Source organism: Hordeum vulgare, chromosome 1H (assembly GCF_904849725.1).
Source record: "Hordeum vulgare subsp. vulgare chromosome 1H, MorexV3_pseudomolecules_assembly, whole genome shotgun sequence".
Taxonomy (NCBI): Eukaryota; Viridiplantae; Streptophyta; class Magnoliopsida; order Poales; family Poaceae; genus Hordeum; species Hordeum vulgare.
Genome location: NC_058518.1, coordinates 287,470,239 through 287,493,552, shown reverse-complemented (window position 1 = coordinate 287,493,552; position 23,314 = coordinate 287,470,239).

The following is a 23,314-nucleotide window of genomic DNA, read 5'->3' as shown; positions in this document are numbered from 1 at the left end:
AGCAACAGGATAGATAATACCTGCTTCCAGGAGCTTTAGTATTTCTTTTCTTACTACCTCTTTCATCTTAAGATTTAATCTCCGTTTATGATCAACAACTGGCTTGGAATCAGGATCAGTTTCAATCTTGTTTTGGCATAGAGTGGGATTAATGCCCTTAAGATCATCAAGAGTATATCCAATAGCAGCACGGTGCTTCCTCAGAGTTTTTAGTAACTTCTTTTCTTCATGCTCTAAGAGGCTAGCACTAATAATAACATGGTATATCTCTTTTTCATCAACATAAGCATACTTAAGAGTATCAGGCAACTGTTTAAGCTTGAACACAGGATCACCCTTTGGTGGGGGTGGATCCCCAAGCAGTTCAACAGGCAAGTTATTCTTAAGGATAGGATATTGTTCTAAGACAACTCTATCTATCTCATCCCTTTCATCCATATGCATATCATTTTCATGCTCAAGCAAGTATTGCTCGGCAATAGAACCTAAGCAATAGTTTCATCCTTACTAGGCAACTCTTTTTCATGAGGTTGTCTACCAAACTTGGAGAAATTGAACTCATGTGACACACCTTGAGAGCCAACAGTGACAGTTTGCTTCTCACAGTTAATATGAGCATTGACAGTATTGAGAAAAGGTCTGCCAAATATGATAGGACAAAAGCTATCTTGGGTGGTAGCAAGACTGAGGAAATCAGCAGGATACTTCGTTTTACCACACAAGACTTCAACATCCCTAACAATTCTCACAGGGAAGACAGTATCTCTATTGGCAAGCTGAATAGTGACATCAATAGGCTCTATCTCAACAGGTGCAATCTCATCTTTAATTTCATCATATAAGGACAGAGGTATTGCACTAACACTAGCACCACGTCACATAAACCATGATAACAATGATCTCCTATCGTAACAGAAACAACAGGTGTGCCAACAACAGGCCTATGTTTGTCTCTAGCATGTGGTTTAGCAATTCTAGCAGTATCTTCACAGAAGTGAATATCATGGCCATGTGTTGGAATTATGCCCTAGAGGCAATAATAAATATAGTTATTATTATAATTCCTGTATCAAGATAATCGTTTATTATCCATGCTATAATTGTATTGAATGAAGACTCATTTACATGTGTGGATACATAGACAAAACACTGTCCCTAGCAAGCCTCTAGTTGGCTAGCCAGTTGATCAAAGATAGTCAGTGTCTTCTGATTATGAACAAGGTGTTGTTGCTTGATAACCGGATAACGTCATTAGGAGAATCACGTGATGGACTAGACCCAAACTAATAGACATAGCATGTTGATCGTGTCATTTTGTTGCTACTGTTTTCTACGTGTCAAGTATTTGTTCCTATGACCATGAGATCATATAACTCACTGACACCGGAGGACTACTTTGTGTGTATCAAACGTCGCAACGTAACTGGGTGACTATAAAGATGCTCTACAGGTATCTCCGAAGGTGTTAGTTGAGTTAGTATGGATCAAGACTGGGATTTGTCACTCCGTGTGACGGAGAGGTATCTCGGGGCCCACTCGGCAATACAACATCACACACAAGCCTTGCAAGCAATGTGACTTAGTGTAAGTTGCGGGATCTTGTATTACGGAACGAGTAAAGAGACATGCCGGTAAACGAGATTCAAATAGGTATGCGGATACTAACGATCGAATCTCGGGCAAGTAACATACCGAAGGACAAAGGGAATGACATACGGGATTATATGAATCCTTGACACTGTGGTTCAAACGATAAGTTCTTCGTAGAATATGTAGGATCCAATATGGGCATCCAGGTCCTTCTATTGGATATTGACCGAGGAGTCTCTCGGGTTATGTCTACATAGTTCGCGAACCCGCAGGGTCTGCACACTTAAGGTTCGACGTTGTTTTATGCATATTTGAGTTATATGGTTGGTTACCAAATGTTGTTCGGAGTCCTGGATGAGATCACGGACGTCACGAGGGTTTCCGAAATGGTCCGGAAATGAAGATTGATATATTGGATGACCTCATTAGAATACCGGAAGGTTTTCGGAGTTACCGGGAATGTACCGGGAATGACGAATGGGTTCCGGGAGTTCACCGGGGGGGCAACCCACCCGGGAAGCCCATAGGCCTTGAGGGTGGCGCACCAGCCCTTAGTGGGCTGGTGGGACAGCCCAAAAGGGCCCTATGCGCATTGGAAGAAAAATCAAAGAGAAAGAAAAAAAAAGGAGGAGGTGGGAAGGGAAGGAAGGACTCCCACCCACCAAACCAAGTCCAACTCGGTTTGGGGGGGGAGACCTTCCCCCCTTGGCTCGGCCGACCCCCTTGGGGCTCCTTGAGCCCCAAGGCAAGGCCCCCCCTCTCCCACCTATATATACGGAGGTTTTACGGCTGATTTGAGACGACTTTTCCACGGCAGCCCGACCACATACCTCCACGGTTTTTCCTCTAGATCGTGTTTCTGCGGAGCTCGGGCGGAGCCCTGCTGAGACAAGGTCATCACCAACCTCCGGAGCGCCGTCATGCTGCCGGAGAACTCTTCTACCTCTCCGTCTCTCTTGCTGGATCAAGAAGGCCGAGATCATCGTCGAGCTGTACGTGTGCTGAACGCGGAGGTGCCGTCCGTTCGGCACTAGATCGTGGGACTGATCGCGGGATAGTTCGCGGGGCGGATCGAGGGACGTGAGGACGTTCCACTACATCAACCGCGTTCACTAACGCTTCTGCTGTACGGTCTACAAGGGTACGTAGATCACTCATCCCCTCTCGTAGATGGACATCACCATGATAGGTCTTCGTGCGCGTAGGAAAACTTTTGTTTCCCATGCGACGTTCCCCAACACCATCAACATTGTCGGACAGTAGATCTTTGATAATCGCAATGCTAGGTTCAACTCTAGTTTGCTCAGGGGGTGTAGGTCTTCTAATGTAGCCTCTACGTATCACAGTTGAAGCTTTAGAATGATCCTTTATCCTAACAGGAAAAGGTGGTTTCTCAATGTAAGCACTGGGAACAATAGGATCATTATAGGCAATGACTCTCTCTTCAACTGGATTGGGTTTAACTATATTGACTTCTAAGGGAGGATGATATTTAAACCACTTCTCTTTGGGGAGATCAATATGAGGAGAAAATGATTCACACAATCAAGCTACTATCTCAGTGTCAAGTCCATACTTAGTGCTAAAATCACAAAAAGTATTTGTTTCAACAAAGGATTTGTGGGGACCCCGACTGGTCAGTCGAGATCGCCGTGCCCAGTGATCCCAAGGATCAATGCTCACTGAACACATATACTGAATAATAGAGTCTTACATCCATACACACCGTTTGATACAATAAATGACCACTTCAGTCGAGACTTGCATACATAGGGCCTTAAAGGCCAAAGCACCAAACTAGACCAATAGCGGAATTATTGGTTGAAAGCGTGAACCCATGCTATCAACCTTAACCTATAGGCATTCTGACTGGGTAGCATCCTAGCTCGCAAGAACATCACCGAGTTAATCTTCACCATATCCTGTCTTTCACACCTGGTCAATGAAATAACCAGTGGCAAGCCAATGAGTACTTTGAATGTACTCGCAAACAGCCCATGATACGAACAATGAAAGTGAAGGATAACAGTATCATGCATCTTTAGTGAAACTCATCTGGGTGGAATGATCGTGTATATGCATCAGGTTAAAGAATTACTTTTGAAGATCAGGTTACAGATATTGACATATCTGTCAAGGGTTGAACACACCGGGTTCACCCTGTATGCGAAGTCATCGGACTTGTAATAACCTCAATGTATAAATGAGGGCTAAACCATCCGGGTTTACCATATATGTCAAGTCACCGAACTTGATCATATTATTGTGATTATCATGATTATAACAACACCTTTTTAACACCACGCACACACACTTGGTTTATGCGGAAACTCAGGACGTAGTTTAAGCAGCACCACCCAACTGTCCTTGACCGTGGACACGGCTATTCGAATAGTTTACACTCTGCAGTGGTAGTACGCTGGACCCATGAGAAACGGAATACTTCCGTGTCATCCACGACTCGCGGTATATCACATATACCCGAGGTAAGTACCCGATCATCATCTTTCCCCTGACGATACTAGACAAAGAGATCCACTCGATTGGTACCCAGCTCACATGTTGTAAGTCTTACGAGCACCGACTCTCGACTGTAACAACCATGCAGGGACCAACGGTGTGCCTGGAACTCATAATAATGGCATAGTCGTCCTACCTGGCACAACCCCATCACGAGAGTGACACCGATCACTCCCGCCACTAGTAATGTGGCTCTTTGCTAGCACTGGCCAGATTAATCAACAAAGCCCCGTCCCATAAAGGGGTATCGTGGTCGTCCTGGTAAGGTTGGGACGGTCGACACATCATAAATCGAATCCATTTCCGAAACCATACTCACACCAAAATCACCAGTGCATCACTTCACCAAAAGTGATCACCAACTCATCATCACCCTCGGGCATTAGTGGCACCTGACGGGGTTTTCATAAACTCATTATTTAACTCATCATTATGCTTGAGATAATATGCCTTAACATTACTTGTCAACATGATAATATCATGACCTTCACGGGGTAGGGTCAAGCTCAATGCAGTGATTCTACTCTATTGTCAACATGGCAGTAGCATGATCCTCGTAGATGGTAGGGTCAGCTCATCATGTTTGTGCTCCGAGGAGCCATGTGAATATCACTACTATCAATATGCAAGTGCTTCGAAGAAGCCTCCAGTACCATCACATCAATGATGAACCAACATCGTGATCACATGCAACGGAAATACTTGCTATTCTAGCATGCATCATTTTATATACTTAAGTCATGGCAAAAAGGGCTGCTTGCCTTGCTCACGTAAGTCCTCGAGGTCTTCGAGGTCTTCCGCTCCGTCCTCGAATACTCCGTGTACCGTCAACTATCGTCTGAAACAACTAAAGTAAGCCATATTTCCAGCAGAATAAAAGTGTTCTATAAATAGAAGTTATATTTTTCTTGGACCTCTCTGGTCATAAGAAAAATACCTGAAGCTTGATATAGGATATTTGGGTCATCAATGATTTTTGAATGGATGGAAAGAGCAATAGATGGCCATTGAATAAACAGAAATCTTTCTGTTTAAAATGAGTGGAGGCACCCATTTGACAGAGGATGATTTTAGAAATATTTAGGAAGTGGCTTTACTGGATTTGGAGATGGTATGAATATACTAGGAATTTTCTAATGTGGAATAAATAGCAATAGGAAGCTATTTATTATAAGCAACAGAATGAAGTTTGATAAAAATGTTGACCAAGGCTCTAAAATTAGTAAATGGTTTAAGGAGATTCTGGAAATTTGAATCACTCCATTTGGAGTTGAAATGAACCCTATAGGATTTTACAAACGTGGGCTAAATATATTCAAATCTGCATTTGAATAATAATACCACAGAAAGTTTTCTTGGAAAAATGTGCAAGGCACATATTCAGATAGAGCTTGATTTTAGGATCCTGCAGGAGTTTGAATCAACAGATTTGGAGTTAGTATGAATTTGCAATGGATTTTAGAAGATATGACTAAAAGAAAAAGGAGAAAGGGGCAATTATCCTTGAGTTAATAAGTGCCTAGGGCGGCAGATAGGTGAATGGGCCGGCCCGGCGGCTAGGCCTGGGGCACAAGGTGGCCACGCAGGGAGGCGCACTGGCCTAGTACGCCTTCGGCCAGGGGAAGTGCGAAACAAGTGGGCGCCTTCACTTAAAACGGGCGGGCCCGATTGGAGAGAGGCTAGCGAGGGGGCCCTGCCTGTCAGCTCCATCTCCCACCTCCCGCTCACGTAGAGGAGAGGCAGGAGCTCGAGAGCACGCCGGCTCTCGCTCCTCTGGCCACCTCCGGCGAGGCCCGGCACACCGGCGAGCTCGGGCAGCCGCGTCGCACCCGACCAGGCCCTACATGTCGGCGGGGAGGGGCTGCAGCGGCACCGACCGGGATAGCCGTGAGGGAGGCAGTCGGCCTTCACGGGCCTCGGGCGTGCGGCGCCTAGGGAGGAGATGGGGCGCTGAGGGGGGCGCGCGGCGACGGGAAGGGCTCACTAGAGAGCCCAGGGGAGAGGGGAATCCCTGGTTGCTCGATCCGGAGCTGCTCCCGGGCGGAAGAGCTTCGGCTATAGCCGACCATGGAGGAGGGGAGAGAGCTCGGGAGGAGAAGAGGAAAGGGGGAAAGGAGCGGCGTCGGCTCGGGGGTTGCTACTGGAGGTAGCTAGATGGGAAGGGGGAGCTGCGCAAGCTCGGATGCGAGCTTGGCCGCATCGGCCATGGCAGCAACAGAAGAAGAGGGAGGAAGGAGAGCTTGGGAAGGAGATGGGGGCTCTAAGGTGGTTCCAGGGAGAGAGGGAAAGGGCTATGGAGGAGCTTGAGGGCTCGGGAGGCTCTAAGTGGAGAGGAGGAGCCGAGAGGGCTCGAGAGCTCTCTGGAGCTCTCTGGTGCACCCAGGGCACGGCGGCCACGCGTCCTTAAGCCACCTTGGAGTCTTGCTAGCGTCGTGGAGGGGGTCAAGGATGCACTGCGGCGCTTTGGGACACGCTGCCAAGGAGGGGGCCGAGCTGCAGAAGGAGAAGAGGGTGCAGAGCACCAATATTGCATGCTGGAGTGGTGGTCACCACAGGCACCTGTGTCTACAGGGTCCAAATGGCGAGCAAAACCTGTCCAGCACTTAAATCACACACGGAGGAGAGTGACTCTGGAGTTTGGAAGCATTTGAGGTTGGTTAAAGATGGGTTTGACTGCTGTTAAGTTTGCAACAGCAAACTTAAGGTGGGTAGATAGGGCACTAACTTGAGAGATACTGGAATAAAACATGTCTAGCACTCTTGTTTATAGAAGGACTACAAGACTGCAAAGTTGCAGCTCAAGAAAACAAGTGTAGCTAGTACTTGCTGTACAAAGCCACATTTCAGCCAGAAATGAACTTGAGGAGGTGCTGCTCATTTTCTCCACATGAGTATGCCATAACTTTGCTCTAAATGAGGCCTTGGCATATAATAGATGTTCTGGAAAGAGTTGGGGCTGATAGCTTAAGCAAAAGAATGGAAAGAGAGGTAAAACAGTGCTGCCAAGGGTGAAAATGAGAGAAAGTTACAAAGAGACCTTCTCCAATAATTGACCATTGGCCATGGGACTGTTACTGGAGGTGAAATGTAACTATGTGAGGTTGTGGTAGAAAGTTGAGCTCAAGGGTAAAAGTAGAAGGGGCAATAGAAGCCAAATTAGTGAGTGCACACAACGTGTTTGATATGTGTTTAGGCTATCAGATGAATTCCAATGGATACGAAACTTAACAGGATCAAATAATAGATGAAAATAGGCTTGCACACCAAATTTGGGATTTGCTGGAGAAGTTTTCCAATGTAGACTTGAAAAAAACCTAGAAAGGGGCAGAAATGGGTTTCTGCTTAGAACCCTATTCAAATAAATTCCCACAAATCCAATATTTGGTGTAGGGGTATTATTTGAGCATTAAGGCATGCACAAAAAGTTTGAGGACAATTGGACAAACCTTATAATGTAAAGTTTGTCAAAGTCAGAAATCAACAGAGAGGGTTTTGAGGGTTTTAGGACAAGTTCCTCTATTCTCCTTGGTGTACCACTTGGTGTGGATGCCTCAATGGAGTACTGGAACATGTCCACCAAATTTGAGCACAAATGGAGACACTTCACAATGTAGAGTTGCTCAAATTTGATTCCGGACAGATAGGGTTTTAGAGTGATTAGGGGAGCCAAATCAACTTGGATTGAAATGAAACTTGGCAAGATCATCAATAATATCATAGATGACATTCTAGAATTTTACTGGAATTTATTGAGAATATTTCTTATAGAAATATGCCAAAAGCTTGACATAGGCAGGAATGGTTTTGGAGGGTTTTGACCAATATTTTGAACATGACCATGTGTTGAAACTCATAAATATGGAATAATATATCCACTGAGTTTCCCTAAATTTTCTTAAATATTTTGAAAGTAATAAAAATAACTTTCCTTCATAGGAGACCATTTCTGGCCTCACAGAAAGGCTTTTAAATAAAATAATAAAATAACTTTTAAAATAATAATATGGTGGTTTTTAAAAGTCATTTTGATAATGGTTTGAAATAAAACAATTGGTGCAAAAGAAACTCCCTAATTTGAGGACTTGTAGTGCAAACCTCATCTTAGGGGTTTGAAAGTTTAATTCAAAGAAAAGCTTTTTGGTGAAAATAATATTTTGTAAAAATAGATATTTGTTCTAAACACATGGCATGATCATTAGGCAGGAGATCATGGAGTAAGGAGGTGATCAGGAGGATGGCAACAATGAATGGGGAGCAATCACATGCATTCAAGCAAACAGGCAAACAATAGTCACTCCAAGCATCACAATCATTCACAAAAAATTTAATTGGTCCTAAATTTTGAAACAAGTTACTTAGTCAGGAAGGCCAAAAACTGGGGTGTGACAGACCTTACCCCCTTAAGAGAATCTCGTCCCCGAGATTCCTGGGCTAGGGGTTGGTGAGATACAGAATCATGAGTTGGAGGTGGTCTTCATGTCCTCATGTTGCTGTGGTGGCCTTGAGGTGCTTGATGATACGACTTCGATTGTTCACACGTCCTTGACTGATCGTGAGCGGAATCTGGCAATAAGTTATGCTTGACCGAGGGCAAGGGCTTGGTAAGCTAAGTCTGTGCAAGGTTCTGGCTTGCGAGTGTATTCCAAGTGAGAATACGTGGCAAGATAGTGTTTCTAGGATCTGGTCCCGGGGTTTCGCATGCCGGTTAGTGACATCAAGATGTCTCGTGTTAGAATGCACTACCAAAGTCTTCGCATGGCTTCCTGCTTACGGGGAAGTCCTTGACTTTCTTTCGGCAGTCAAGCTATGGTCGCAAATAGTCTTTGCAGGCTTCTCGTGGAAGGGTCCGGGTTAGGTCTCACCTACGAGCCTACGCTCGGAGGCTCAGAGTCCAGAACAGGTCCTGCCATCTTGGGAGTTGCGAGGGTTTCTGGATAAGCTGGCTACCCAAGAGTATAGACCAGTCATCCATTCTCAAGGGCTGCGACTCGGCAAGCGGAAATCACCTTTTGCAGGTTTCCACCACAACTCACTAGTACTCTCGTCCTTAATTTGGACCAAGGAGAGGTCATCTGATTCTTTCGCTTGTCCAAGGGCTTCGTCATCTTGAATCGTCGAGGCTTCTTGTCGTCGTTGATATAGTCGGTGCGCGGTCGGTGGTTGACTTCTGCTGCTTCATCGTCGTTGTCGTGGCTTCCTCTTCGCGGCGGTTCTTCGTCTTGACTTGCGTAGGTTAGTCTTCCGTCGTCTTGGGATTGCTTCGAGAAGTTCACCTTCTCGAGATATCACCGTACCCTCGAGAGGCATAACAATCGGCGTTCCTGGGTTCGTCCAAACAGGACTAAGGTGTTCTTCCTCTTACTGGGTGAGTAAGTATGTCATCAGTGAGGGTGACATCATACCTTCCCAAACACGACATAAGCACAGTGCTCAAAAGTCAGGTGAGGAGAACGGGGAATTGCTATGGGCGGGTACTGGCCACATTTCAACTACTTAGAGTCGTCTTCTATGGTCGTAATCCGTCCATCTTGTGGCCCAGCAAAGCTTTAGGGTCTTAAGGAACTTAGGATGTGGGCGAACAGTTATCATCTTATCTCTAAGCACATTCCTTAGATGCCAATAGTTCGACCACTAACTTGAGACAACATCACCTCATCTCATCAAGGATATCATCCTACACGGTCAACTCCTCACCGCTCAAGCTAGTCAACTCCGGGTTGTGGGAAGAACTAAACCCAAACACTTACAAGTATGGCGTAGCCCCAACTGTACATGCATTACCATGCAAGAACCTTGGGGAGACATACAGCTACCACGATTGAATCTGAGGGACAATAAATCCAATTGTCCACCTAAGTTGTCCAACGGACAGGGTACTACACTACTATATTAAGGAAACACGTAGTAGGCCAATCCAATATCTTGTTTCCTTCCTATGAATCCGATCAAGCAATCCATCAATCCAATCAATCAAGACTAGACTCACCACTCCTACAAATCCAACATTGACGACGTTCCACATAAACTCTTAGGGTCCTCGTTCCTCTTAGAGATACTACTGTTGGTGTCGTCTGGTCGTAGAGTTGTCTTCTCTGTCCTTCAGCACAGGTGCTTGCGTGGAAAGGTTACTTCCTTCCGGCTGCCCACGAGGATTTCAATTTATCCCGTGGTCAGAAGGGCATATGGTACAAGCAACCGTTTGCAAGTTTTGAAAAAGTAGATGAGGAGTGTCAAGAAAATAAGAGTGGAAGGCTAGAGCATAACCTTCAGTTTCTCTGAAGCTTTAGGAGAGTTGAGGAAATATATAAGTTTTGTAGGTATTTTGAAGGATCTGGAAAGCAGTTTTACCGTAACTAACGTCCGTGCTAACTAAGGGCTTCCTACAGTCAGGATGGCTCTGATACCAGCTCTGTGGGGACCCCAACTGGTCAGTCGAGATCTCCGTGCCCGGTGATCCCAAGGATCAATGCTCACTGAACATAGATACTGAATAATAGAGTCTTACATCCATACATACCGTTTGATACAATAAATGACCACTTCGGTCGAGACTTACATACATAGGGCCTTAAAGGCCAAAGCACCAAACTAGACCAATAGCGGAATTATTGGTTGAAAGCATGAACCCATGCCATCAGCCTTAACCTACAGGCATTCTGACTGGGTAGCATCCTAGCTCGCAAGAACGTCACCGAGTTAATCTTCACCATATCCTGTCTTTCACACCTGGTCAATGAAATAACCAGTGGCAAGCCAATGAGTACTTTGAATGTACTCGCAAACAGCCCATGATACGAACAATGAAAGTGAAGGATAACAGTATCATGCATCTTTAGTGAAACTCATCTGGGTGGAATGATCGTGTATATGCATCAGGTTAAAGAATTACTTTTGAAGATCAGGTTACAGATATTGACATATCTGTGAAGGGTTGAACACACCGGGTTCACCCTGTATGCCAAGTCATCGGACTTGTAATAACCTCAATGTATTAATGAGGGCTACACCATCCGGGTTTACCATATATGTCAAGTCACCGAACTTGATCATATTATTGTGATTATCATGATTATAACAACACCTTTTTAACACCACGCACACACACTTGGTTTATGCGGAAACTCAGGACGTAGTTTAAGAAGCACCACCCAACTGTCCTTGACCGTCGACACGGCTATTCGAATAGTTCACACTCTGCAGAGGTAGTACGCTGGACCCATGAGAAACGGAATACTTCCGTGTCATCCACGACTCGCGGTATATCACATATACCCGAGGTAAGTACCCGATCATCATCTTTCCCCTGACGATACTAGACAAAGAGATCCACTTGATTGGTACCCAGCCCACATGTTGTACGTCTTACGAGCACCGACTCTGGACTGTAACAACCATGCAGGGACCAACGGTGTGCCTGGAACTCATAATAATGGCATAGTCGTCCTACCTGGCATGACCCCATCACGAGAGTGACACCGATCACTCCCGCCACTAGTAATGTGGCTCTTTGCTAGCACCGATCAGAGTAATCAACAAAGCCCCGTCCCATAAAGGGGTATCGTGGTCGTACTGGTAAGGTTGGGACGGTCGACACATCATAAATCTAATCCATTTCCGAAACCATACTCAGACCAAAATCACCGGTGCATCACTTCACCAAAAGTGATCACCAACTCGTCATCACCCTCGGGCATTAGTGGCACCCGACGGGGTTTTCATAAACTCTTTATTTAACTCATCATTATGCTTGAGATAATATGCCTTAACATTACTTGTCAACATGATAATATCATGACCCTCACGGGGTAGGGTCAAGCTCAATGAAGTGATTCTACTCTACTAGTCAACATGACAGTAGCATGATCCTCGTAGATGGTAGGGTCAGCTCATCATGTTTGTGCTCCGAGGATCCATGTGAATATCACTACTATCAATATGCAAGTGCTTCGAAGAAGCCTCCGGTACCATCACATCAATGATGAACCGGCATCGTGATCACATGCAACGGAAATACTTGCTATTCTAGCATGCATCATTTTATATACTTAAGTCATGGCAAAAAGGGCTGCTTGCCTTGCTCACGTAAGTCCTCGGGGTCTCGAGGTCTTCCGCTCCGTCCCCGAATACTCCGTGTACCGTCAACTATCGTCGAAAACAACTAAAGTAAGCCATATTTCCACCAGAATAAAAGTGTTCTATAAATAGAAGTTATATTTTTCTTGGACCTCTCTGGTCATAAGAAAAATACCTGAAGCTTGATATAGGATATTTGGGTCATCAATGATTTTTGAATGGATGGAAAGAGCAATAGATGGCCATTGAATAAGCCAGCATAAATCTTTCTGTTAAAAATGAGTGGAGGCACCCATTTGACAGAGGATGATTTTAGAAATATTTGGGAAGTGGTTTCACTGGATTTGGAGATGGTATGAATATACTAGGAATTTTCTAATGTGGAATAAATAGCAATAGGAAGCTATTTATTATAAGCAACAGAATGAAGTTTGATAAAAATGTTGACCAAGGCTCTAAAATTAGGAAATGATTTAAGGAGATTCTGGAAATTTGAATCACTCCATTTGGATTTGAAATGAACCCTATAGGATTTTACAAAGGTGGGCTAAATATATTCAAATCTGCATTTGAATAATAATACCACAGAAAGTTTTATTGGAAAAATGTGCAAGGCACATATTCACATAGAGCTTGATTTTAGGATCCTACAGGAGTTTGAATCAACAGATTTGGAGTTAGTATGAATTTGCAATGGATTTTAGAAGATATGACTAAAAGAAAAAGGAGAAAGGGGCACTTATCCTTGAGTTAATAAGTGCCTGGGGCGGCAGATAGGTGAATGGGCCGGCCCGGCAGCTAGGCCTGGGGCACAAGGTGGCCACGCAGGAGGTGCACTGGCCTAGTACGCCTTCGGCCAGGGGAAGCGCGAAACACGTGGGCGCCTTCACTTAAAACGGGCGGGCCCGATTGGAGAGAGGCTGACGAGGGGGACCTAGCCGTCAGCTCCATCTGCCACCTCCCGCTCACGTAGAGGAGAGGCAGGAGCTCGAGAGCGCACCGGCTCTCGCTCCTCTGGCCACCTCCGGCGAGGCCCGGCACACCGGCGAGCTCGGGCGGCCGCGTCGCACCCGACCAGGCCCTACATGTCGGCGGGGAGGGGCTGCACCGGCACCGACCTGGGTGGCCATGAGGGAGGCAGTCGGCCTTCACGGGCCTCGGGCGTGCGGCGCCTAGGGAGGAGATGGGGCGCTGAGGGGGGCGTGCGGCGACGGGAAGGGCTCACTAGAGAGCCCAGGGGAGACGGGAATCCCTGGTTGCTCGATCCGGAGCTGCTCCCGGACGGAAGAGCTTCGGCCATAGCCGACCATGGAGGAGGGGAGAGAGCTCGGGAGGAGGAGAGGAAAGGGGGAAAGGAGCGGCGCCGGCTCGGGGGTTGCTACTAGAGGTAGCTCGATGGGAAGGGGGAGCTGCGCAAGCTCGGACGGGAGCTTGGCCGCATCGGCCATGGCAGCAACAGAAGAAGAGGGAGGAAGGAGAGCTTGGGAAGGAGATGGGGGCTCTGAGGTGGTTCCAGGGAGAGAGGGAAAGGGCTCTGGAGGAGCTTGAGGGCTCGGGAGGCTCTAAGTGGAGAGGAGGAGCCGAGAGGGCTCGAGAGCTCTCTGGAGCTCTCTGGTGCACCCAGGGCACGGCGGCCACGCGTCCCTAAGCCACCTCGGAGTCTTGCTAGCGTCGTGGAGGGGGTCAAGGATGCACTGCGGTGCTCTGGGACACGCTGCCAAGGAGGGGGCCGAGCTGCAGAAGGACAAGAGGGTGCAGAGCACCAATATTGCATGCTGGAGTGGTGGTCACCACGGGCACCTGTGTCTACAGGGTCCAAATGGCCAGCAAAACCTGTCCAGCACTCAAATCACACACGCAGTAGAGTGACTCTGGTGTTTGGAAGCATTTGAGGCTGGTTAAAGATGGGTTTGACTGCTGTTAAGTTTGCAACAGCAAACTTAAGGTGGGTAGATAGGGCACTAACTTGAGAGATACTGGAATAAAAACTTTTCTAGCACTCTTGTTTATAGAAGGACTACAAGACTGCAAAGTTGCAGTTCAAGAAAACAAGTGTAGCTAGTACTTGCTGTACAAAGCCACATTTCAGCTAGAAATGAACTTGAGGAGGTGCTGCTCATTTTCTCCACACGAGTATGCCATAACTTTGCTCTAAATGAGGCCTTGGCATATAATAGATATTCTGGAAAGAGTTGGGGTGATAGCTTAAGCAAAAGAATGGAAAGAGAGGTAAAATAGTGCTGCCAAGGGTGAAAATGAGAGAAAGTTACAAAGGGACCTTCTCCAATAATTGACCAGTGGCCATGGGAATCTTACTGGAGGTGAAATGTAACTATGTGAGGTTGTGGTAGAAAGTTGAGCTCAAGGGTAAAAGTAGAAGGGGCAATAGAAGCCAAATTAGTGAGTGCACACAAGGTGTTTGATCTGTGTTTAGGCTATCAGATGAATTCCAATGGATTTGAAACTTAACAGGATCAAATAATAGATGAAAATAGGCTTGCACACCAAATTTGGGATTTGCTGGAGAAGTTTTCCAATGTAGACTTGAAAAATCCTAGAAAGGGGCAGAAATGGGTTTCTGCTTAGAACCCTATTCAAATAAATTCCCACAAATCCAATATTTGGTGTAGGGGTATTATTTGAGCATTAAGGCATGCACAAAAAGTTTGAGGTCAATTGGACAAACTTTATAATGTAAAGTTTGTCAAAGTCAGAAATCAACAGAGAGGGTTTTGAGGGTTTTAGGACAAGTTACTCTATTCTCCTTGGTGTACCACTTGGTGTGGGTGCCTCATTGGAGTACTGGAACATGTCCACCAAATTTGAGAACAAATGGAGATACTTCACAATGTAGATTTGCTTAAATTTGAGTCTGGCCAGATAGGGTTTTATAGTGATTAGGGGAGCCAAATCAACTTGGATTGAAATGAAACTTGGCAAGATCATCAGTAATATCATAGATGAAATTCTAGAATTTTACTAGAATTTATTGAGAATATTTCTTATAGAAATATTCCAAAAGCTTGAAATAGGAAGGAATGGTTTTGGAGGGTTTTGCCCAATATTTTGAACATGACCATGTGTTGAAACTCATAAATATGGAATAATATATCCACTGAGTTTCCCTAAATTTTCTTAAATATTTTGAAAGTAATAAAAATAACTTTCCTTCATAGGAGACCATTTCTGGCCTCACAGAAAGGCGTTTAAATAAAATAATAAAATAACTTTTAAAATAATAATATGGTGGTTTTTAAAAGTCATTTTGACAATGGTTTTAAATAAAACAATTGGTGCAAAAGAAACTCCCTAATTTGAGGACTTGTAGTGCAAATCTCATCTCAGGGGTTTGAAAGTTTAATTCAAATAAAAGTTTTTTGGTGAAAATAATATTTGGTAAAAATAGATATTTGTTCTAAACACATGGCATGATCATTAGGCAGGAGATCATGGAGTAAGGAGGTGATCAGGAGGATGCCAAGAATGAATGGGGAGCAATCACATGCATTCAAGCAAACAGGCAAACAATAGTCACTCCAAGCATCACAATCATTCACAAAATTTTTAATTTGTCCTAAATTTTGAAACAAGTTACTTAGTCAGGAAGGCCAAAAACTGGGGTGTGACAGGATTTAACGCCATCAAACTTGAAATTCATACCTGACTCCTTACCTTCATCTAGCTCCCAATCTTCAGAGTTGCATTTAATTCTTTCCAATAAATTCCATCTGAAGTCATTATCTCTCTTCATAAAAGAACTGGTGCAAGAAGTGTCAAGCATGGTGCGATCATCATGAGAAAGCCGAGCATAGAAGTTCTGAATGATAATTTCTCTCGAGAGCTCATGGTTGGGGCATGAATATAACATTGATTTAAGCCTCCCCCAAGCTTGAGCGATGCTTTCTCTGTCACGAGGCCAAAAATTATAAATATAATTCCGATCACGATGTACTAAATGCATAGGATAAAACTTTTGATGAAATTCCAATTTCAACCAATTGTAGTTCCATGATCCAGTATCATCACATAGCCTATACCATGTCAACGCCTTATCCCTCAAAGATAAGGGAAAGACCTTCTTCTTGACCTCATCCTCGGGCAACCTGCAAGTAAACCACAAACTTCATCTACATAGATTAGATGCAAGTCGGGATGTGATGTTCCATCTCCTGTAAAAGGATTAGCCAGCAGTTTCTCAAGCATACCCGAAGGAAATTCATAGGAACTATTTTCAGTAGGTGCAGCAGGTTGAGGAGCAACTCTTTGTGCTTACGTTCGAGGTGAAGATACCCCGAACAAGCCCCTCAAAGGATTAGTTTCCATAGTGACAAATGACAATAAATTTCAGCACACTATATGAAGTATTCCTTACCAAGTTCCACTTACCAAAGGCGCTTCACTCCCCGGCAACGGCGCCAAAAAAGAGTCTTGATGACCCACAAGTATAGGGGATCTATCATAGTCCTTTCGATAAGTAAGAGTGTCAAACCCAACGAGGAGCAGAAGGATCTGACAAGTGGTTTTCAGCAAGGTAATATCTGCAAGCACTGAAATTATCGGTAACAAGTAGTTGTGTGGTGAGATGATTCGTAGCAAGTAGCAAGCAACAAAAGTAGCAACGGTGCAGCAAAGTGGCCCAATCCCTTTTGTAGCAAGGGACAATCCTGAACAAAGTCTTATAGGAGGTAAAACACTCCTGAGGACACACGGGAATTTCTGTCATGCTAGTTTTCATCATGTTCATATGATCCGCGTTCGTTACTTTGATAGTTTGATATGTGGGTGGACCGGTGCTTGGGTACTTCCCTTACTTGGACAAGCATCCCACTTATGATTAACCCCTCTCGCAATCATCCGCAACTACGAAATAAGAATTAAGACAAAGTCTAACCATAGCATTAAACTAGTGGATCCAATTCAGCCCCTTACGAAGCAACGCATAAATTAGGGTTTAAGCTTCTGTCACTCTAGCAATCCATCATCTACTTACTACTTCCCAATGCCTTCCTCTAGGCCCAAATAATGGTAAAGTGTTATGTAGTCGACGTTCACATAACACCACTAGAGGAAAAACAACATACAACACATCAAATTACCGAACGAATACCAAATTCAGATGACTACTTATAGCATGACTTATCCCATGTCCTCAGGAACAAAAGTAACTACTCACAAAGCATAATCATATTCATTTCCAGAGAGGTAATGAGTAGCATCAAAGATATGAAAATAAACTCTTCCACCAAGTAATCCAACTAGCATCAACTACAAAGAGTAATTAACACTACTAGCAATCTTACAAGTACCAATCAGAGTCGCGAGACGGAGATTGGTTACAAGAGATGAACTAGGATTTGGAGATGAGATGGTTCTGATGAAGATGTTGATGGTGATGAGTCCCCTCCGATGAGACGAGTGTTGGTGATGACGATGGCGACAATTTCCCCCTCCGGGAGGGAAGTTTCCCCGGCAGGATCGTCCTGTCGGAGCTCTAGATTGGTTCTGCTCAAGTTCCGCCTCGTGGCGGCGGCGAATCCTCCGAAAAGCCTCGTCTTGATTTTTTCCAGACCGAAACCCTTCTTGTAGCAAAAGAGGGGGGCCAGTGGGCCAGCAGGGAGCTCACAAGCCCCTAGGCGCGGCCAGGGGGCCGCGCCTAGCAGGCTTGTGGCCTCCTGCTGCCGCCCCTGTGGCACTTCTTCGGCCCAGTATTTTTTATAAATCCCAAAAAAAATCCACGTTGATTTTCACGGCTTTTGGAGTTGCGCAGAATAGGTATCTCAAACTTGCTCCTTTTCAGGCCACAATTCCAGCTGCCGACATTCTCCCTCTTCATGTAAACCTTGCAAAATAAGAGAGAAAAGGCATAAGTATTGTACCGTGAAGTGTAATAACAGCCCAAAAAGCAATAAATAACAACATGAAAGCATGATGCAAAATGGACGTATTAGTGGGCACTCTTTCCAATTTTTCAACAGCTCGTCTATTTCCTTGCCGCTCCTCGTACGTCCGGGTCTTCGGGGTTCGGTTTCACCATCGAACAGATCCTTGCGTTTTCTCCATGCGTCATCGTCGCGAAGCCATCTTCGATGTCCCATGAACATGGTTTTCAAAGACCCGAGATCTCTATCCAGCTGGCGATACGTTGTGTCATCCATGCACCTGACGCATGCACAAAATCCGTGGACCACCTGCCCCTCGACATATCCGTAACCGAGATAGTCATGCACCGTCTTGAGCAGTGCGTCTCTCATAGGGAAATGTTGTTTCGCTGCGGCGTCCCACGTATTGGCCGGTGTTTTCCACAGCGTGTCTAGCTCCTCTTTCAACAGCCCCAGATACAGATTGATGTCGTTCCCTGGTTGCTTCGGCCCTTCAATTAGCATACTCATTTGAATGTACTTCCTCTTCATGCACATCCAGGGGGAAGGTTGTACATCCACACAAACACATGTCAGGTGCTATGTGTGCTTCTCTGGCTGCCAAACGGATTGACTCCGTCGGTGCTCGCGCCCAGCATGATGTTCCTTGGATCGTCCCCAAATTCTGGGTGTTCGAAGCTCAACTCTTGCCACTGGCTCGCATCCTTAGGGTGACTCAGCATCTTGTCTTTTTTATTCATCTCCGGATCATTTCCGTCAACTTCTCGCTTCTTCTCCTCCCTATCCGTGTGCCAACGCAGGAGCTCTGCTTGCTTAGGGTCCGCCAAATACTGCTGCATACAAGGAGTGATCGGAAAGTACCACGCCACTTTTCGAGGAGATTTCTTCCTATTCTTGTATCGAGTGACGCCGCACACCAGACATACGGTATACTCCGCGTGCTCGTCCTGATAAATGATGCAATCGTTCATGCAAACATGGTATTTCACGTGCGATAAATCCAGAGGACACACGATATTGCTCGCCTGCTCGAAACTGGTCGGGCACTTGTTCCCCTTGGGAAGACGTTTGTGCCAGAATTACATGTTCTTGTCGAAGCATGCGTCGGTCATTTTGTGTTTTACCTTCATCTCCAGAGCCATGAGTGTTACTTTGAGGCGGGTATCCTCGGGCCTGCATCCTTCATACAATGGAGTAACCGCGTCTATCTCCAGTTGATCCAGCTTGGCTTTCTCTCGGGCGGCAGCTCTTGCGTTACCCGTCTGCTTGAGAAGCAGCTCTTGAATATGAGGGTCCTGCACCCAGCCCATCGATGGTCCATCGTCGTCTGCTCCGGCATATTCATCTTCATGATGAAGCCCTTCGTCTTGATCTTCCTCATCATAATGTCCGACATCTTGTACATGATAACTGTGTCCTGCATCTACTTCGTGATCATGTCCTGGAGATTCTTCGTCTTCTCGCCCGCCCTCACCGCTATTGTCTTGCCGCCCTTCCTTATTTCTTGCCCGGCCCCCATGGACGACTTCATAATCATCTTCGTCACCTTGCCACCGATAGCCATCCATGAAACCACGCACGAGCAGGTGGTCCCGCACCTGTCTGGAATCCGGGTCCATAAGGCTCTTCATCTTGCATCTTCGACACGGACATCTTATCTCCGCCTCGTTCTTTCGAAGCATCTTGGCCTTCGCGGAGCTCAAAAACCTATTCAAGATGCCTTCGGTCATCATGCGGACCATGGTCGCGTGCGGGGTAGAACAAAACGATATTTTAGAACCAATTTTTTTTTGGCATGACTTTGCCTAAAAATAGGACCAAAAAGAATGCATAGTGCCAAATTCTCGCCGAAACGGAAATGAATCACCATTCCGCCAAAATATTGGCAACTACCGCATTTCAAATACCGGTACATACTAAGACAAACATATGCAACACCACAAACATACGTAGATCTAGGCCATAAAAAGTGTGTATGTTGGAGGGAGAAAAAAGTAGATCTAGAACATAAAGAAAGCTTTCCCCTTACTTACCTATCAAAAAAAGGAAATTTAACCACTTAATTTGGGTGAATCTATGGTGCAAATGAGGTGAGGAGGAGGAGGCAGCCGAGACCAAGCTTGGTAGAGGTGGAGAGAATGAAGTGGGCAAAGTGAGTGTGGTAGGTGGTTGTCAAAAATATCTAGCTGCTCTCAGGTTATCAATGGCGCACCTCCTAAGAATGCGCCATTGGTAACCAGGGTTACTAATGGCGCACCTGGTGTGTGGTGCGCCATTACTAGTTATGAAAAAAATGAAAAAAAATTGTTAGTAGTGGCGCACCGTGGGTGTGGTGCGCCATTACTAGTTAAAACTAGTAATGGCGCACTTTCCCCTGGTGCGCCACTGCTAAGTCTGGGAAGGGTGTGGGGCCAGGACAAAACTAGTAATGGCGCACCACACACGAGGTGCGCCATTAGTAATATGGCCATTAATGGCGCACCTATATCGCCATTAATGTCCATATTAGCTATAACCGTTTTTCTAGTAGTGAAGAAAACTTCAAAGTTTGTCAAGACAAAAATTCAAAATCCAATGAAATCAAAGAAATAAAAAGTTGAAAAATCTTGGACGTTACAAGAACCATGCAATTTCCGTCTTCAACGCCTACAAACAAAAGTGCACACACTTGCACCCAAGGCGGGCAAGAGGGTTGTCAATCCCCTTGAACTCGTTACTTGCAAGCAATGAATAGTGTAGGCAATAGTTGATAATTGTAAATTATAAAATAAAAATCAAACAAACAAATGGAAGAACAGTATTAAGAGCATTTGTAAATATATTTGTGAATAGACCCATGGCCATAGTTTTCGCTAGAGGCTTCTCTCTCGTAGAAAGAATACAGTGGGTAAACAAATTACTATTGGGTAACTGATAGAAAAGTGCAGAGTTACGCAATTTTTATTCATGGCAATGATCATTACATATAGTCATCACGTCCATGAGCAAGCAGAACGACACCTGCCTGCGCCTACTATAATTACACCACCCATCGAGTGTTATCCAGCATGCATCTAGAGTAGTTAGTAAAACAGAGTAATGCTTGGAGAACAATGACATGATGTAGACAAAGAAAATCCAAGTAATATGCATCAACCCCATCGTTTTATCCTTAGTGACAGCAATACAAATACGTGTCTTGTCCCCTACTTTGTTACTGGGATATAGAGCACCACAAGATTGAACCCACTACAACACACCTCTCTCACTGAAGATAAATCATTCTAGTTGGCCAAACTAAATTGATAGATCAGAGAGAATTACAAAGCTATCGCAATCATGCATATATATGAAAATACCAGCACGGAACTCAATATAATCTAATGAATAATTTGAACATAAACTCACAATTCATCAAGTCCCAACAAATTCACAACACAAAGTGATTAGCTAAGATGGATCACCGCAAGAATTGCAGTGATCTTGCCAATGAACAACATAGAGAGAGAGAGAGCTAGCCTTATAGGTACTAACTACGGACCCTTTCTCTGTGGTGAACTACTCACACATCACCATGGGAGCAACAAGGTTGATGTAGAGGCCCTCTGTGATCAATCCCCCCTCCGTCAGCGCACCAAAACAGGGCTCCATATGGGCACACAGCGGAACAGAGACTTGCAATGGCGAAAAAAGTGATTTGGGAGGCTCCTTAGAGGTTTTAGGATTAATCGAAAATTATAGGATAGAGAGGGTCACTGGCGGCCAAGGGAGGTGTCCCCAAGCCATTAGGGTGTTGCCACCCCTTGGGCACGCCCTATTGGCTTGGCACCATCCCATGGGGCTCCGCTCTCCTTCTAAAGCTTCCACATCCTTATTTTGTCTCCAAAAAATGTGAAAAAATTTAGGGGTATTTGGACTTTGTTTGGTACAGTATTACTGAAAATCCAAAAATATGCAGAAAACAACAAGCAACACTTAGCATTGGCTTAATAGGTTAGTGGCCAAAAATAATATATAACAACAAGTAAATGCCCAAATGGCTGAGTGGCTCTCGCTAGATACGTGGCGACACGCCGGAAGACAGATTACGACCAATTGACACGCGTCCAAAGGCATGTCATGATACCAAGCAACAACCCGCTAATAGGTGGCAGGAGATTGCAAGGGGACGCACCCCCGCTCACCACCTAAGGCTTCATTTATGGCATTTTGTCTTAAGTGCCAGTGTTAGGATAGCACTGTTAGCTGTCTAATCATGTCTGTTTGCCACTGTGTACGCCCCTTGATCTATAAAAGGACGCCCAAGGTAATCTAGCACAGGATTCGGACCCCATGGGATTAGACCCAAGAATATTTGTACGCACATAGTAGCTCTCCGCAACAACCCTTGCCAGGGTAGAACATCGTGCGAGCTTCGTCTTCCCGAATCAATCCACCAAAGCAGGAGTAGGGTTTTAGGCTTCTCGACGGCCCGAACCTGGGTAAACACCCCGAGTCTTATCATCATGTTGCCTCATAGTTTCTTCTCTTTGTGCAACGTGATCTCCCCGCCGAATCACAAGAGGACAATGGTCCCATAGGTGATCGATCGCACACCTTCCCCGACATCTCTGGCGCGCCAAGAAGGGGGCATGTTCGCATGCGCAAACCAGAGATTACGAGTGCTTCATTGACCTTCATCAGCATCCCCTCCGCCTGGAGTGTCGAGGAAGAAGGACATCATCACCTTACGGTATTTTTTTTTATCTCCGAGCCTTGCCACACACCGCTGACGTGGATGTGTCAATGGCAATGAGGATCGTCGATGTCGTGGCTGTTGTGTGTGACGGAGAAAGCGTGACCATGGTAACGATCTCGGCAGGGGAAGAGGCGGACTAGGTGATGACGCCATCCCTATCACAATTGTTGAGCTATCCCACCTAACCCGTGGGGAGGTTCAGCTACCAGTGAATGGGCAAGGAAGATGGAAAGGTACACGGTGATACCCTTCCTCTCTTCTCGTACCCCACCTATGGCCAGTTCTGCGTCATGGCGGAGCCGCCGATGTCAATGAGCTCGTGTGTGGCCTGATCCTGCATTTGGCATGTGTTGGTACATCCCGGGCCAAGCGCTAGAGCAAATCCATTGGTCGGCGACCTCGGCGAACGAGCCACAACAAGGTCCCCTTCCCCAACATTACCAACATTCTGGTCGTTGCGGGACCATTGGGCAAGAAGGAAAAGAAGGAAGCTTCGACTGAGCATGTTTACTATTCCTTCCTTTTTTGCTAAGTT